Source organism: Equus caballus, chromosome 1 (assembly GCF_041296265.1).
Source record: "Equus caballus isolate H_3958 breed thoroughbred chromosome 1, TB-T2T, whole genome shotgun sequence".
In the NCBI taxonomy this organism is placed as follows: Eukaryota; Metazoa; Chordata; class Mammalia; order Perissodactyla; family Equidae; genus Equus; species Equus caballus.
The window spans coordinates 131,157,916-131,172,724 of NC_091684.1; the positions used below are offsets into that span (position 1 = coordinate 131,157,916).

At 52.2% G+C, this 14,809-nt stretch overlaps 1 protein-coding gene across 11 annotated transcripts in view; it reads right to left on the reverse strand.

Moving 5' to 3' along the window:
• Positions 1-14,809, reverse strand: part of LINGO1 (leucine rich repeat and Ig domain containing 1) — a 210,176-nt gene that overhangs the window by 63,247 nt on the left and 132,120 nt on the right. For 10 of the 11 annotated variants that reach the window (XM_070268862.1, XM_070268870.1, XM_070268891.1 and 7 more), the window contains one exon: positions 1,947-2,032. The gene's annotated coding sequence lies outside the window, so the exon portion shown is untranslated. Of the gene's footprint in view, positions 1-1,946; positions 2,033-2,490; positions 2,633-14,809 lie in introns of those variants that run through there. The other variant, XM_070268851.1, reaches the window with a different exon arrangement.

Sequence of the window (14,809 nt, forward strand, 5' to 3'; positions counted from 1 at the left end):
GTGAACAAAAAAATGTACAATAAACCAGTTTCCCTATCAGATTAGCAGGGACTTAAGTGATTGACATGCTCCTGGTCAGCAAGGTGAGGGGACGAGGCCCCTTGTGCACGGTAAGTCGGCACAACCTTTCGGAGGATGATCTGGCCAGACAGATCAAATCTTGCAGTGCGCATGCCCTTTGACCCAGGCAGTCCCCTTCTGGAAACATTCCTGAAGGACCTATAACACAAGTGCACACAGATGTACGAACCAGGAGGTGCCTTAAGTGAGGTTTATAAATAGCCAAACACCGGAAACAATCTAAATAGACACCGACAGAAGTGACAATTGATACATAATTTACAGACCATCCACTAATAGGCATAAAGGATAAGGAAGAGCTCTGGAATAATGTACACAATATATTGTTGAGAGAAAAATCAAGTGACTGAGCAGTATAACTAGTATGATCCCATGTTTGTTCTTTTAAAATAAGTTTATAAGTGCACAGAAAAAAGTCTGGAAGGCTATATATGGAACTAGTTAGCAGCAGTTAGCCCTGGGGAGGAAGAGATTATGGGAAAGGCTTGAACTGCATGCTTTAAATACTTCTAGACACTTAGATAGATAAACAGATACAGAACATATTAACTTAATAATCAGAAAAATGACTTCACTTACGGAGAAAACACTTCCCATGTCTCCTCAATGTTGAAAGATGCAGAAATAGGGCATTCCAAGGCTTCATTATCAGGCCTTGCCCCATCCCTACTACCCCTACCCACCTCCAACCCCGCACCCCCAGCACTCTGGGTTCCAAGCTCATGAAACAAATTTCTATTCCTGGTCCCTTTCATAGCTCCATGCCTGTCTCACAGCCCTGTTCACGGGCACAAATGCCCAGCCGACCCCGCCCCATGACCTCCTCAACCTGGACTCTGTTGTAGGAGAGCCAGAGAGGGAAAGACGAGGACCCTAGAGTGCTCTCAGAGCCAGGCCTGCGGCCCCAGCCTCCAGTGGGAACCCCAGGTCTCTGCCCCATGGACAGCGCGCAGGACCTGGGAGATCAGGAAATGCCAATGATTGTGACCTGAGCAGGCTCGACCACCCCTGGCTTGAGGACACCCGCCCTAGGCACTGGAGGCAGCTGATCTGAGGGGTCCACGGCAGGTCCAGCAGGGAGGACTGGTCAGAGGAGGAGGGAGAGTGGGGCTTCGGCCCCACTAGGGTTGCCAGATTTAGCAAATAAAATTGCAAATCATGCAGTATTTGGGACATACTTATGCCAAAACACGATTTGTTGTCTGTCTGAAGTTCTGGTATTCTTTTCTGGCAAGCCCAGCCCTCAGCTCATCTCAGTCTTTGGGGGAACTGGGCCCCAAGCCCAAAGCCTCCACCTGGGGCGCGCAGGAGCAGCAGAGAGTGCCTGCTCCCAGGCCCAATGAGGCGAAAGAAGTGAGCCCCGGTGCGGAGCACCTCTGCTCTGGGGCAGTCCGCCAGTGAGCTGGGGCCTTCCAGAGTAAGACCACACATGAGGCGTTTACAGTGACGCCGGCAGGGAAAGGCCAGAGTGTCAGCAAGGAGAGTGGAACTGAGATGCAAACCCTCCCCAGAGCCAAAGAACTTGGCAGGTGTGTGCAGCGAAAGGATCCTGCACAAACCACAGACAGTGAACACGTGAGGGCTACGCTGGGGCTGGAGGAGTGATATGTAGGGGGCCTCTCAGTGCCCCAGGCATGCGGCTTGGGGACAAAGGATCGCTGCCTGGTAGCCGGTCTCTGGACGTCCGGGCACTCCTCCCCAGCAGGCCCTGCCAATGGCTGGAGCCTTCCGACCCCCGCTGTGCCCCACACCACTGTCCCTGGCAGGGGCTCATTCACCCAGGGCCACCCTGGTCCTCGCACCCAGAGCCCTCTAACCGGCGCAGAGGCATGAGGCAGGGTGAGCCTGCCTCACGTTCTCCCTACCTGAGTCAGACGGCGCCGGGAGGCAAACAGACGGGCCTCTGGGGGCCCTGGGAGTGGCAGCCTGTCCGTTGCGGTCCCAGCATGCACTATGGGGAAAGAACAGGAAGATTAGTACAGGCAAAGATGCAGCTTCTGCTACCTGGGGTGGGCTCAGGTCAGCACGAGTTCCCCACGGCAGATCCCAATCCCCCAGCGCAGTGGTCAGTGCGCCCTCCCCTCTCAGGGATGGGCCTCTTGGCACCAGACGCTCTACTGTCTCCCAGCCCCCTTAAGTGGCCAGCCCTGGACTGATCACAACTCCAGGAACATAAACTTCCCAGCCCACCATTCAAGGCCCTGTCCAAGCCCCTTCCTTCCTCTGTCTCACATTGTCTCACACTGTCCTCCATAGGTCAGGCTCACCTCTGGAAGTTTTGTTGACACCATGTGCACACACAGACACGCACACACAAATGGCAGCTCCATTCCGTTCTCTCTGAGGTTCCCACTGCTACCCACCAAGTCTGTCCCCTGCCTCCTGGAAGCTTCACTTACAGGTCCTTACCTCCAGCACCTTCAACCCAGGATGTCTGGCTTCTGCCCCAACACCACCGGCAATATCCTCTGCAAGGTCCCAAAGGACCCCACCTGCTGTCCCAGTCCTCCGGCCCCAGCCTGCCGGGTCTCTGGCTGGCTGACCACTTCCTCCTGTAGGAGGCTCCCTGATCCATCCTGCTCGTTTTCATCACACCCCTCCATTACTCCTACACACGATCACAGCTGCTGTTTCCTGTCCTCCCTTCCTCTCTCCTCCCTGGGCCATCTCAGCCACACCAGTTTTTCAATCACCCTCTACGTATGCCCCCAGTGGTGCCCATCCTGCCCAGAGGAGAGTCAAAGCCCTTGCCTGTTTCCCACTCTCTCCTCCTCCCTCACCACGCTCCAGCCACGTGGGCCTTGCTGCTGTTCTCTCTGCCTGGCACACCTTCCTCCAGGTCCCCACAGGCCTGGCTCCTTCTCCTCAGCCAGGTTCAGCTCAAGGCACGTCCTCAGAAAGCCTTCCCTGACCAGTGTGTTCAGGAGCCCCTCCTTACCCATGTCACCTACCCTGACCGACTGACTTGTAATTTGGTTTTCCCCGTCTCAACAAACCCACAGCAAGCTTTTTTCCAGTCAGGTTTGAGGTATAATTTATCTACGCTTTTTCGTGCACAGTCCTATGAGTTTTGACAGCTGCATACAGCTGCGTAACCACTACCACAGTCAAGATAGAGAACAATTCTATCACCCTAAAAAATCTCCACGTGCTGTCCCTTTATAGTCAAGTGCCCCCACCCTGTGCCCCTAACAACCACTGATCTGTTTTCTGTCCCTGTAGCTTTGCCTTTTCCGAATGTCATACAAATGGAATCATCTACATGGAGCCTTTTGAGTCTGGCTTTGTTCCCTTAGCATATAGTGCATTTGAGATTTATCTGTGTTGTTTCTCGTATCAGAATTTCATTCTTTTTTTACTGCTGAATAGTATTCAATTGTTTATCCATTCACCAGCTGAAGGACATTTGGGTTGTTTCCAGTTTTTGGAGATTCAGAATAAAGCCACTATAAATATTCACATACAGGTTTTTGCGTGAATATAAGCTGTTATTTCTCTTGGATAAATATCTAGCAGTAGAATTGCTGGGTTATATGGTAAACATATTTTTAGCTTTTATAAGAAACTGCCAAACTGTTTTCCAAAGTGGCTGTACCATTTTACACTCCCACTGGAAACATATGAGAGTTCCAGTTGCTCTGTATCCTCACCAGCACTTGGTATTGTCAATTTCGTAAAAGTCAATTTAATAGATATGCAGTGGTATCTCATTGTGGTTTTAATTTGCATTTCCCTACTGACGAATGATGACAAGCAATTTCCCACGTGCCTGATTTATTGTTTTAGTACCATCACTATTTGAAATTATCTTCTCAATTATTTATCTGCTTATTTTCCATAACCCCCACGCATCTAGCACAGTATCTGGTACTAGATGATGGTGGTGGTGGTGGTGGTGGTGGTGGTGGTGACAGCTGACATTTACAGAGCCCTTATCATGTGCCAGCACTGTGCTGAGTGCTTTATAATCATTAACTCATTTAATCCTCACAACCACCCTAAGAGAGATAGGTGCTGTCAATATCCCCATTTTTTTTTTTAAAGATTGGCACCTGAGCCAATATCTGTTGCCAATCTTTCTTTTTCCTTCTTCTCCCCAAAGATCCCCAGTACATAGTTGTATATTCTAGTTGTAGGTCCTTCTGGTTCTGCTATGTGGGATACCACCTCAGCATGGCTTGATGAGTGGCACCACGTCTGCACCCAGGATCCGAACTGGCGAAACCCTGGGCTGCTGAAGCAGAGCGCGCAAACTTAACTACTCAGCCACGGGGCCGGCCCCAACATCCCCATTTTAAACAAGAGACAACTGAGGCAGAGAGAAGTAACTAGCCCAGAGTCACACAGTGAATAAGGGGCAGAGCCACACTTAAGTCCCAGGTGTTCTGGAGTCAGAGTCTGAGTCATAATCAGTACATTACACAGCCCGTAGCAGCCACATTGGCTGAAGGAGTGAAAGTGTAGAAGAAAGCCAACAACTTCCAGCTCTCTCTCTCCCAGTGAGGGTGCTCTCGGCTTGAGGCCATGATGTCCAGGGTGCCATAAACCAAATGTCCAGAATTCATTTGTTGAAACCTCATCCCCAGAGTGATGGTATTTAGAGGTGGAGCTTTGGGGAGGAGCTTAGGTCATGAGGGTAGAGCCCTCATGAATGGGATTAGTGCCCTTATAGAAGAGACCCCAGAGAGATCCCTCACCCCTTGCGCCATGTGAGGACACCTTAAAAAGATGGCCATCTGTGAACTAGGAAGTGAGCTCTCTCCAGACACTGACCTGCCAGTGCCTTGATCTTGGACTTAGTCTCAGAACTGTGAGAAATAAACTTCTTTGTTTATAAGACACCTAGTCTATGGTATTTTGTCATAGCATCCTAAATAGACTAAGATCCAGCTGCTTCTGGATGTCGCCTCTTGGATTTTCTCCCTCCAAAACGGAACGCATCTTCATTCTCAATCCTGCTTCTCTTCCTGAGAAGTTCATTTTATGGGATGGTGTTAGTATTGAAAGTGATCAGTGGGGGTTACAGGGGAGAGGCTGAGTTGAGCCTGGTGGCAGAGGACCTGGGCCTGCCGTGGAGCTCGTTTACCCACAGCTTTTCCCGGCAGGCCCTCCCAGGCACTCTGGGCCTCCCAGGATCTGCCACCCTGACCAGGTGGAGAGAACGAACAGGAAGTCACGGCCTTGGAAATTCTGAGACCTTTGCTCTGAGAGTGGTCACACAACACCCTTTGAACAGAGATTTTACTGCTCACTGAATGTCTGGGCACATTTTCTCCGTGTCCCTCCCCCACACCCCAGCACAATGCCCCCCTCATTTCCTCAGCCCCCTTACAGTTAATTGAGGCCATATTAGAAATCTTGGCCAATGAGCTGTGAACACAAGTGATGTGTCTCATTGTTGGGCCAAAGCATTGAAGAGCCAGTGTGTGGCTCCCCCATTTTCTCTTCTTCGTCACAGTGACTGAAGAAGGCCATGTGTTCCAGATGTGGCAGCTGGAAGATGGTGGAGCTTCTGTCAGCCTGGATCCCTGTGTGACTCTATGGACCACAGCCCACCACCCTTCCCACTTCCCACATTGGACATGTAATGTGAGGTCACATGGTAAAGGAAGAAAGAAGAAGGGAACCTTTGTTGCATTAAATCACCAAGAATTCAGAGAGAACTTGGTGCAGCACAACCTTGCCTACCCTACTACTGCCCACACTTGAGGGCACATGACCTTGCTATATTTGGTTTGAGAATTGGTTTGGGTGAGAGAACTCAGCTCCATTTGAGAGCCCCTAAATAACTCAGATTTCAGTGGGGGATGGAATCATCTCACTCTCCATGTTGAAGTGTTCCCTACTCACAAGGAAAAGGGGGCAGTTCCATGCCCTGCAGCGGGATCCACCAGCAGCAGTATCTCCACCTGGAGAAGGGAGGTGTGAGCCAAGGCAGTGGTAGCATCTCCATGACAGTTGGGGCCTTGGCCTACATTCAAGGGCTTGAACTTGACTTTAGAACAAAGGCTGGGGTGTCTTCAGAGCTTTATCCCTGACTCAGGACAGGGACCAGCTCTCAGAAAGGCCCTAGGGCCCCCAACTTGTCTGCCCTGGCTGAATAACTAGGAGTGGGGGTGGGGGGAGGAAAACTCTGACAGACCTTGGAGTTGCAAATGACAACGAGCTACAAGCTAATTGTAGGCTTATATTTTGAACTTATTGGCTCTGCACTTTGGCAATCATCTCCTTAAATGCTGTGTGCACCTATGGGACAACACAGGGAATAGGGAGCAGAGGCAGCCCCTCAAGATAAGAATGGGCACTGGCAGGTGACTTGAGGGGAAAGCCCTTAGTGTCTATAAATGCATAGCCCCCAGAAAAACGGGTGCAATACAGCTTCTTTGAAGCCATTAGAAAGACTTTTCTATTGTGAGGGCAAATTTAAGAAGCTTCTGCATACTGGATGTGCTGGATGCAGGTGTCAGTGCTTTTCTATGTGCACACAAAAGCTTGTCTGATTTTGTGCTTGAGCCCGGGTAGCTGGAAGCTATGGCATGCCCAGCACCCTGCAGGGGTACTGTGGCATGCTAAGGGAGGGGGCTTGGGCCAGAGGTAGGAGCGGGGTTGTTTAAAGTGAAGAAGCCCCTAGGACAAAGGCAGGCTTGGTGGGACCAGAGCTTCCAAAAGAGCAGTCGTAAAGAATCCTCTCTCGGAGGCTTTGGGGTGGGCGGCCTGCAACTGGGTGTAGCTGTTCCCTGGGAAGGATTGAAGTGAGTTCTGCCATCCTTTTGGTTAAGAATAAAAGGGTGTGACTGACACAGTGCACCTGAGAACAAAATCCTACCAAGACGCAGGCAATAACCACTCCACTCTTTTCCACGAGGACTGATTTACTCGGGAGTTAATTGCGATGAGGAGAAATCCGTAACGGTAAGTTTGGTGATTTCGGTGCGATTTTTGGCACGGGAAAAAATTTAAATTGGGTGTAGACCTGAGGTTTTAACTCAGTTTGGACACCTTGCATCTGCACTCATGACCACAAGATTTGCTTAGACATGCTCGTGGTAAGGAACCATGCCCAGAATTTGCTCTGCTGTCTGCTTTTGTTTCCTATGGGCAAGTTTCCCAGCCACCGATGCTGAGAATTCCTTGTCCTGGGGTCAGGGACCCAGTGATGGTTCGTGGCTAGAGCAGGGAGTTCGCCGGGCTGGGGTCAGCTTGGACCCCACGCTCAGAAGGACACCTGAGCATCCCTAATCAGGGAGGAAGGAGTTCAGGTTTGGATGTTATGGTCTGGTTCTCAGACGCCTGGGCAATGTTGGGATGAAGGCACCAGCTCATGGAAAATGCCTGACTAGAACTGCTTGGGGAAGGATTTCCTGAGCGCAACATGAATCATTTTCCCTTGAATGGTTTTTGTTGACTGACTAGGCTCTAATTCACTGTCTGCCAAGGGTTTAGAGGCTGAAAACAGAGGACAAAGGTTCAAAGGCAAATGTTGGAAGAAGTTCCCATGGGGAATTGAGGAAGAGCTGGCGCAGGAGTGAGGTGACAGATGGAGGGAGGAGAAAGTAAAGGGTGTAGACACTGAGGTGACTGGTAAGCTCTGTCACCATCCTTGTCATCACCATCATCGTGGACAGCATCCAGTGAGCTCTCAGGGGGCTGAGCACTTCACACACCCTGACACACTCAGTTCCCACCCACCCCCTGTGCGGTGGGTACTGTTACTGTCTCCATTTGCAGGGTGGAGAAACTGGGGCACAGGGAGGTGGAGTAACTTGCCTTATAAGGAATGGGGCTGCATTTCAGACCCAGGTGGTCTGGCTCCACACTATCCTGAGTGCCTGATGAAACTGGGTCGGTCAAGTTAGAAATGAATGAAAGGCTCCTCAATGCCATTGGTGGGAATTCTTTCTGTGGGTGGTCAGATCTAAGCTGGCAAAAACAACTCTCTTTCTGTCACTTCCTAGTTCTGTGACATTGAGCAAGTTACTAACTTCTCTGAGTCTGGTTCCTTACCTGTAAAACATACTTCATGTGGTAGTAGAGATTACAGAGCATGTGCGAGTGTGTGTGTGCAAGTGTGTGTGGTGCCTTGTACAGTACTCAGCAGAGAACAGAAACTCCACAAAAAGTAGACACCTTCCCCCTAACCATGGAGTCGCAGCACAGATGTGCCACTCTCCAGAACTTCTAAGCACGTGCATGTGTGTGCATCTATGTGCTCAGATGTACAGTGTCCCTGCCAAGGTAAGCATTCCCTGCACCCGCGTGCATTTCCCTGCCTCGTCCTGCTCCAGCTCAGGGTGGTGGTGGGTGAGCCACGCAGTCCCCCAGCCAAACACCCAAGCAGCCTTCCAGGGCCCTTCCTCTTTCCCTCCTCACCCTCACATCCTATCTCCATGGGCAGCCAACTCCTGAGTGTTTCTCAAACTCACCTTCTCCCCAGTTCTCCCCCCACCCACTCCACACAAAGGTCTCAGCGGCTTTCTGCCCCCTGGCTCACAGTCCCTGCTCCACCTGCCCTCCACACAGTGGCAATCAGCACGACCTTTCCCAGCCACAAACTGACCACATCCCCACTCCACTTAAAACCCTTCCAGGAAGCCTGGCCAAGCAAGACGTGCAACTCAGAAGCCCTGAGGAGAAGTATGGCAGATTTGACGGAATAAAGATCTAAAGCTTCTCTGTGGCCAAAGGCACCATAAACAAACTTAAAAAGACAAAGGGCCGACTAGGGAAAATATTCCCAACATACACAACAGACAAAAGTTTCAAAACTCCTAATATACTAAAAGCTCCTTTATATCAATAAGAAAAAGGCAAAAAGAAAAGAAAAATGGGCAAAGGACATGAACAGCCAATTCACAGAGGACATGCAAATGGTCAATAACCACGTGAAAAGATGCTCAGCCTCTCTGGGGAGAAAGAAAGTGAGTACTGAAACCACAGCGAGATGTTTGCCTGGATTGGCAAAAATTAAAAAGCTTGATAATGTTCAGTGCTGAAGATGGTGTGGGGAAATGGCCACCCACGGACACGGAGGGTGAGGGTATCAACTGGCCCAACCTTTTGAAGGGCAGTGTGGCAATACCTATCAAAATTTAATAAGCACACCCTTCACCCTGGCTATTCCACATACAGAAATCTATCCTACAGACAGTCTTCCACGTGTCAGCAGGATATATACACAAGGATGTTCACTGAAGCATTATTTGCAAGAATGAAAAATTGAAGACAACCTAAATATCCATCAACCCAGAGCTAGTCACATAAATTACCCTAGGTCCAAACAGTGGAATATTAGGCAACGATTAAAAAGAACACTGCAGATCTGTCTGCTGTGACACTGACAGATGCCCACAGTACATGAGTAAATGCAAAATGGAAGCTGTAGAGTATGTGCATAATATGATTCCATATCCTTTCTTAAAGAATAATATACAATAAGTACGTTGGTAAAGGCACAGAAAAAGTTCTAGAAGGAGGCACACTAGACCAACAATGGTGAGACCTCGGAAGAATGAGATTTAAGGGCAAAGAGGGAACTTTCCTACTTGACACACTTCTGTATTGTTTTGATTCTTTTGCATGAGCAAATATTGCTTTGATGGTAAATAAATAGATAAACATATGTACATGTATATCTCCCTCACAGGCTGCAGGACAAAGTCCAAAACCCCTGGTGTGGCACCCAAGGTCCCTCAGGGTACAGCCCTGTGCACCACCAGCCTGGGGTCTCCCCTCGTCCCCTTCTTACCTTAAGTCTAGACACACCCAGCTCCCTTGCACATCACCCAGTCTGCCTCTGAATCTTTGTCTATGCAGTTCCCTCTTTCTGGAATGTCCTCTCCTGCCTTCTGTGCCTCATCTTTCAAGTTGTTGCTCATGTGTCGCCACCTTCTGGAAACTTTCCCTGAACACTCCCCCACACTCTACCGTCAGGCTCCCTCCCATATGGATGGTGACAGCCAACATTCAGGGAGTGCACATGTGTGTCTGTGTCCGGGGCTCTGCTATGTGCGTTACATTGTATTGACTGGTTTAATCCTCATAGCAACCCTAGGTAGGTTTGTTATCACCTCATTGAACAGATGAGGAAACTGAGGCACAGAGAGGTTAAATAACTTGCTCAAAGTCACACAGCCAGTAATCAGCAGGGCCAGTAAGTAGAGCCAGGCAGAGGGCCCACACAACCCTCTACCAGCCCTAGACTCCCCAGGTGTCTATACCTGCTGGGCCCCAAGACTTACCTGTGAGTCCCAAGGGTGGGGTTTGCCTTGTTCCTGCCCCCAGAATATAGGCAGGTCAGGAGTGGGCACGAGGAGATCTGCTGGGGCTAAAGTAAGTGGCTAACAGGCTGGGCTGGTCTCCTCAGGGGGCTGGGACCAGCGCTGTGAGGGACCAGCTGACCCAGGACCTCTAAGGAAAGGGATGGGTTTATGGAGGCGCAGCCCCTCCCAAGGTGAGGGCCCAGGTACCTCCTGCACATCTACTGTCCACTAGGCCCTGGGGATAACCTGCCCTGGAAGCCAGGGGTGAGGAGACTACCCTGCCCTCCACATGGCTGCAAAGTCAGACACAAGGAGGCCAGGTGCCAAAGAGGAGGCCAGGAAGGAGCTGTAGGGTGGTGCTCAGAGGAAGGGGCCCAGCTTCTGATGGGGTGAGGGGTCTCCATGAAGGAAGCGGCATTTGGGCCCAGCCCAGAAAGACGAAGGGGATGTGGGCAGATGGAGCTGGGAGGGGACTCCAGGGGCTCGAACAGCTTGAGCAGGGCCTGGGGGTGGGGAAGTGTGGGGAGTGCTGGGGAAGAATTGCTGGTTTTGGCTGGAGCACAAGGCAAGGAGGGAAGCAGCAGTGGATGGGGAGCTGCTGGGGGCCCACGGAAAGACGGAGGGAGGCGAGCTGCTGGCAGCAAGGAGTGGGCAATCAGGGAGGGGGTGGCTTGGGAGGATCTGAGCTTGCCACCTCTGTACTCAGCTGTGTAACTCTGCCCTACTTCCCGACCTTGGTCCCCTCACCTGGAGAAAAACACTCAACCTCCCAGACTGTTGAGAAGATTAAATGAGAGCAAGTTATAGCACCTGGAACCCCGGGGAGGGAGACATCTGCAGGGCACAGTGCCCGAGGAGATGGGGTGGCTCCATGGGGGCATCTGCCTGGGTGGTGTGAACTTGTGTGTGCACAAGCCCCCCAAGGCCTCCCAGCCAAGGGAAAGTGTTCCAATTCAAGATAATGTGATTTCAGTCTCTTTACCATAAAGAGAGGTGACAGGCAGAGCCCCACGATCTTGAGCAGGACCCAGCCCCTCTCAGGGCCTCAATTTCCCCATGTGTGTGGTAGATGGCTGGCTGGCTGGTTTCTCTGGCTCTGGTTATTCCAAAAGGCCTGGGCCATGGAGGGAGGGAAATGGGGGCAGGGAGTGGAAATCCAGGGAGGAGGGATCCCGAGAGGGGAGAAGCGGGGATGAGGAAGCAGAAGACCCACCTTCCCGGGCGAGTCCCAAGCCCTGAGCCTGTGTCAGGGGCCTCGGCCTGATCCCCGTCCCCTACCCAGCCAGGGCCTTCCTCACTTCCCCACTCCGAGGACCCCAGCTGTGGCCTGAAGCCCTGGATGCCAGTCTGGCCCAGGCTCAAGCCTCACCTCCGCCCCCATCAGTGTCCCCCACCAGGTCGGGGAGGACGCATCAGACGAAGAGGACCTGGCCTCCCAGGGCAAGTTCACACCCAGGAGCAGCAATGTGCAGCCTGGAGGCAGGCGAGAACTGGAAACACGCCACTCTGGCCACGTAGGCTGAGCAGCCTCTGGCAAGTCCCTGTTCATCTCTGTTTCCTCTTCTGTGAAAGTATAAAAATGCCTTCCTCATAACGTAATATTATCAGCCCAGCGCCAGCACACCATCAACCCTCCCCACAGGACTCACCAGGAGCTGAGGGTGGCCTTGGGGAGTCACAGCCAGTTACTGGGGAGAGAATCACTCACCCTAGACCCCCCAACCCCAACCCCCATGGGTACCATCCGCCCCACCTCAGCCTCCCCACTGGCTCCTGCCTCCAGCACCACCCCCCACCTGCTGCCAGGAACACTTCAAGTACAGATCCATGGCCCCCCAGCCCTCCGGGCCTCCCCCGTGTTAGCTCCATCACTCACTCGGTATATGTTTGCTTGTCACGTCCCCCATCAGCCCTGTGAGCAGGGCCTACGTCTGACTCATCTCAGTCATTCCAGAGACTAGTGTGGGGCCTGGCACAGGAGTTCTGTCCAAAGGCAGCAGAGCTGAAAGTGGGGATGGACAAGCAGGGCCACTCACAACTCCCACCCTCCCTCCCACCCCAGCACCTGTTTCTCTACTGGCATATCCACGACACTGCTGGGCTCAGTGTGGGACTAGGATCAAGGTTCAGTCATCCAGGATCAGGGCTCAGAGTTGAGGCTGGGTTCAGGGCTCAGTGTATGACTGGGATCAAGGTTCAGTCTGTCCAGGATCAGGGCTCAGTGTTGAGGCTGGGTTCAGGGCTCAGTGTATGACTGGGATCAAGGTTCAGTCTGTCTAGGATCAGGGCTCAGTGTGGGGCTGGGGTCAGGGCTCAGTGAAGGAGGTTTTCGGCCTCCCCAACATGAAGGGCTCAGGACCTTTCCCAGCCTTACCCACTGCTCTGAAAATAATATTATCTTGCCACTGGGGTGCCAGGGCCTGTCTTCTGGGTCCCCACCATGCCTACCCTCTCCCCTGGCAAGGCCAGTCCTATGCCCCAGTCCAGACAGCTATGCTGAGATTCCCATACTCCCTTTGCCCCAGCCACCACCTGACCCCCACAGAAGTGGCTCGAGGCAGGCAGTGCTTCCTTGCATCCTAACTGGGCTTCAGAAACACAGCAAGGTTGGCCAGACGTCTGGCATGGGTGCATTCCCAAGCCAAGGAGAAGACGTGGTTTGCGGGTTATCACAGATTTTTCACTTATCCACCCCACTGCCCCTACTCCATTAGCCAGATGATCCAGTGCCACTGGAGGTAAACCCAGGGCTGGCTGAGCAGGCGGGCGAAGGTGTCAGCCAGCCCGTGAGATGAGATGTGATACTCAAAAGACCTCCTCCTGTCACAATGCCCGAAATCCCTCCTCTGTGCTCCTTGCTTTAAGCCACCCTTGCTGGCTCTCCTCTGAAACCTTCATCTTGGGTCAGTTTTCAGCCGTCTGAGTGCAGGGACTCTCGAATCCCTCGCCCCTGGGGACTCAGGTGTAGCCCAGGCTTGGCACTGGCAGGGCTTGGAAGTGAGAGCTGAATCAGAGACTGACCTGAGTGGGCACCAGAGCTGGGCTTACTTCTGAGGATAGCAGTGCCAGGGCAGAAGGCTGTCCCTGCCCCTGAGCCCCCACCCACCCAGCCCAGCCCCCCACTGTCTCTCCCTGCCACTCTAAAGCAGAGGGTCAAGTTGGTTTGCTGGCAAGACACATGGTTCTCATTTTAATTAATTAAAGAAAAATCTAATCACTGCATTAAACTTCTCATTACTCCACTTGAATACCCGTTAAGTAAATTTAATTACCAGAGGATTGGGTTTCCCAGCCTCTTTCATTAGCTTCTGATAAGATGGGGAGAGGGAGGGAAGAGCATGGGAAGCTGAACAATGCCGTTCCTGACACACAGAGGGCACAGTGGGCACTGTCCTGGGGCCACCACGGTGGGCTTTGGTGTCTCTCTGGGGACAGGCTCTGCCCTGGGCCTGGGGGAGACCCCCCACACTGCCCTGAGGAAGGGGAAGGCCTAGAATCTGACTGCAGTCAGCACTGAATGCTTCATTTACAGCCACTCTTGGTTATTTATACCCCATCTCTTTCTAAAAGAGTTTGAGGCTGCAGAGACCAGCACAGGCCGAAAAATAAGAGAAGAAATCAGAATGAGGAAAAAATGGGAGAGAAGAAGATGAAGCCAGAGGCAAAGCTATTGAGTTATTGCATGCTGCAGCATCTGGGACAGTTATCAGAAATGGGCCATAAACCAGCTATGAGCTTCCCAGCAGCCAAGGCAAAGAGAGCAATACATTTTGGCACTGAAGCAGTAACCAATAGAGTATTTACGAGGAAATGTACACTGGTTCTTGGTCTTTCCGTCTGTAAAAAGGGAGGAGCAGGAGGATGGACTAAAGGAGATAACCATTGGCTGGAGCACTCAGTAGAAGCTTCCTGGAGAAAGAGGGACCGAAACTGGGCCTTGAAAAAAAGGATGGGGTAGAGAGCAAGGAAGGGTATAATAGGTGGGGGAGCTGCATGGCTAAGGTTTAAGGGAGAGAAGAGGAACTACTAGAGGAGAAGAGTCAGGGGCAGAGGGAGGGCAAGAGGCCCAGGGTGGAAAAGCCTCCTCTAAAGGACAGGCTGAAGGTCCACCCCATCACCAGACCCCAGGCAGGGCAGCCCAGCTCCCCACGTGGAAGGAACCGGCACCGCTGGCTCGGGCAGGAGAGCAAAAGCCAGAGGAGGCAGCAGACCAGGGACTGCAGACTGGCCAGCCTGGGGACACAGGTTCCCGCCTCCCTGCAGGAAATGGTGCCAGCCCAGAGCCCCTCCACAGCCAGCATGCCCACCCACACCCCAGCTGCTTGGAGGGCAGTCTGCTTCAGTCCCTACTCCCCTTTCCTCCAGAGAATCCCCCTCTGCAAATGGGGGCCACCTCGCCTGAGCAGTACAGGCACCCAGAAGTAGCCCACAGTCCATGACTGATTGCTACAGGGGTGCAAAAGCCCAGC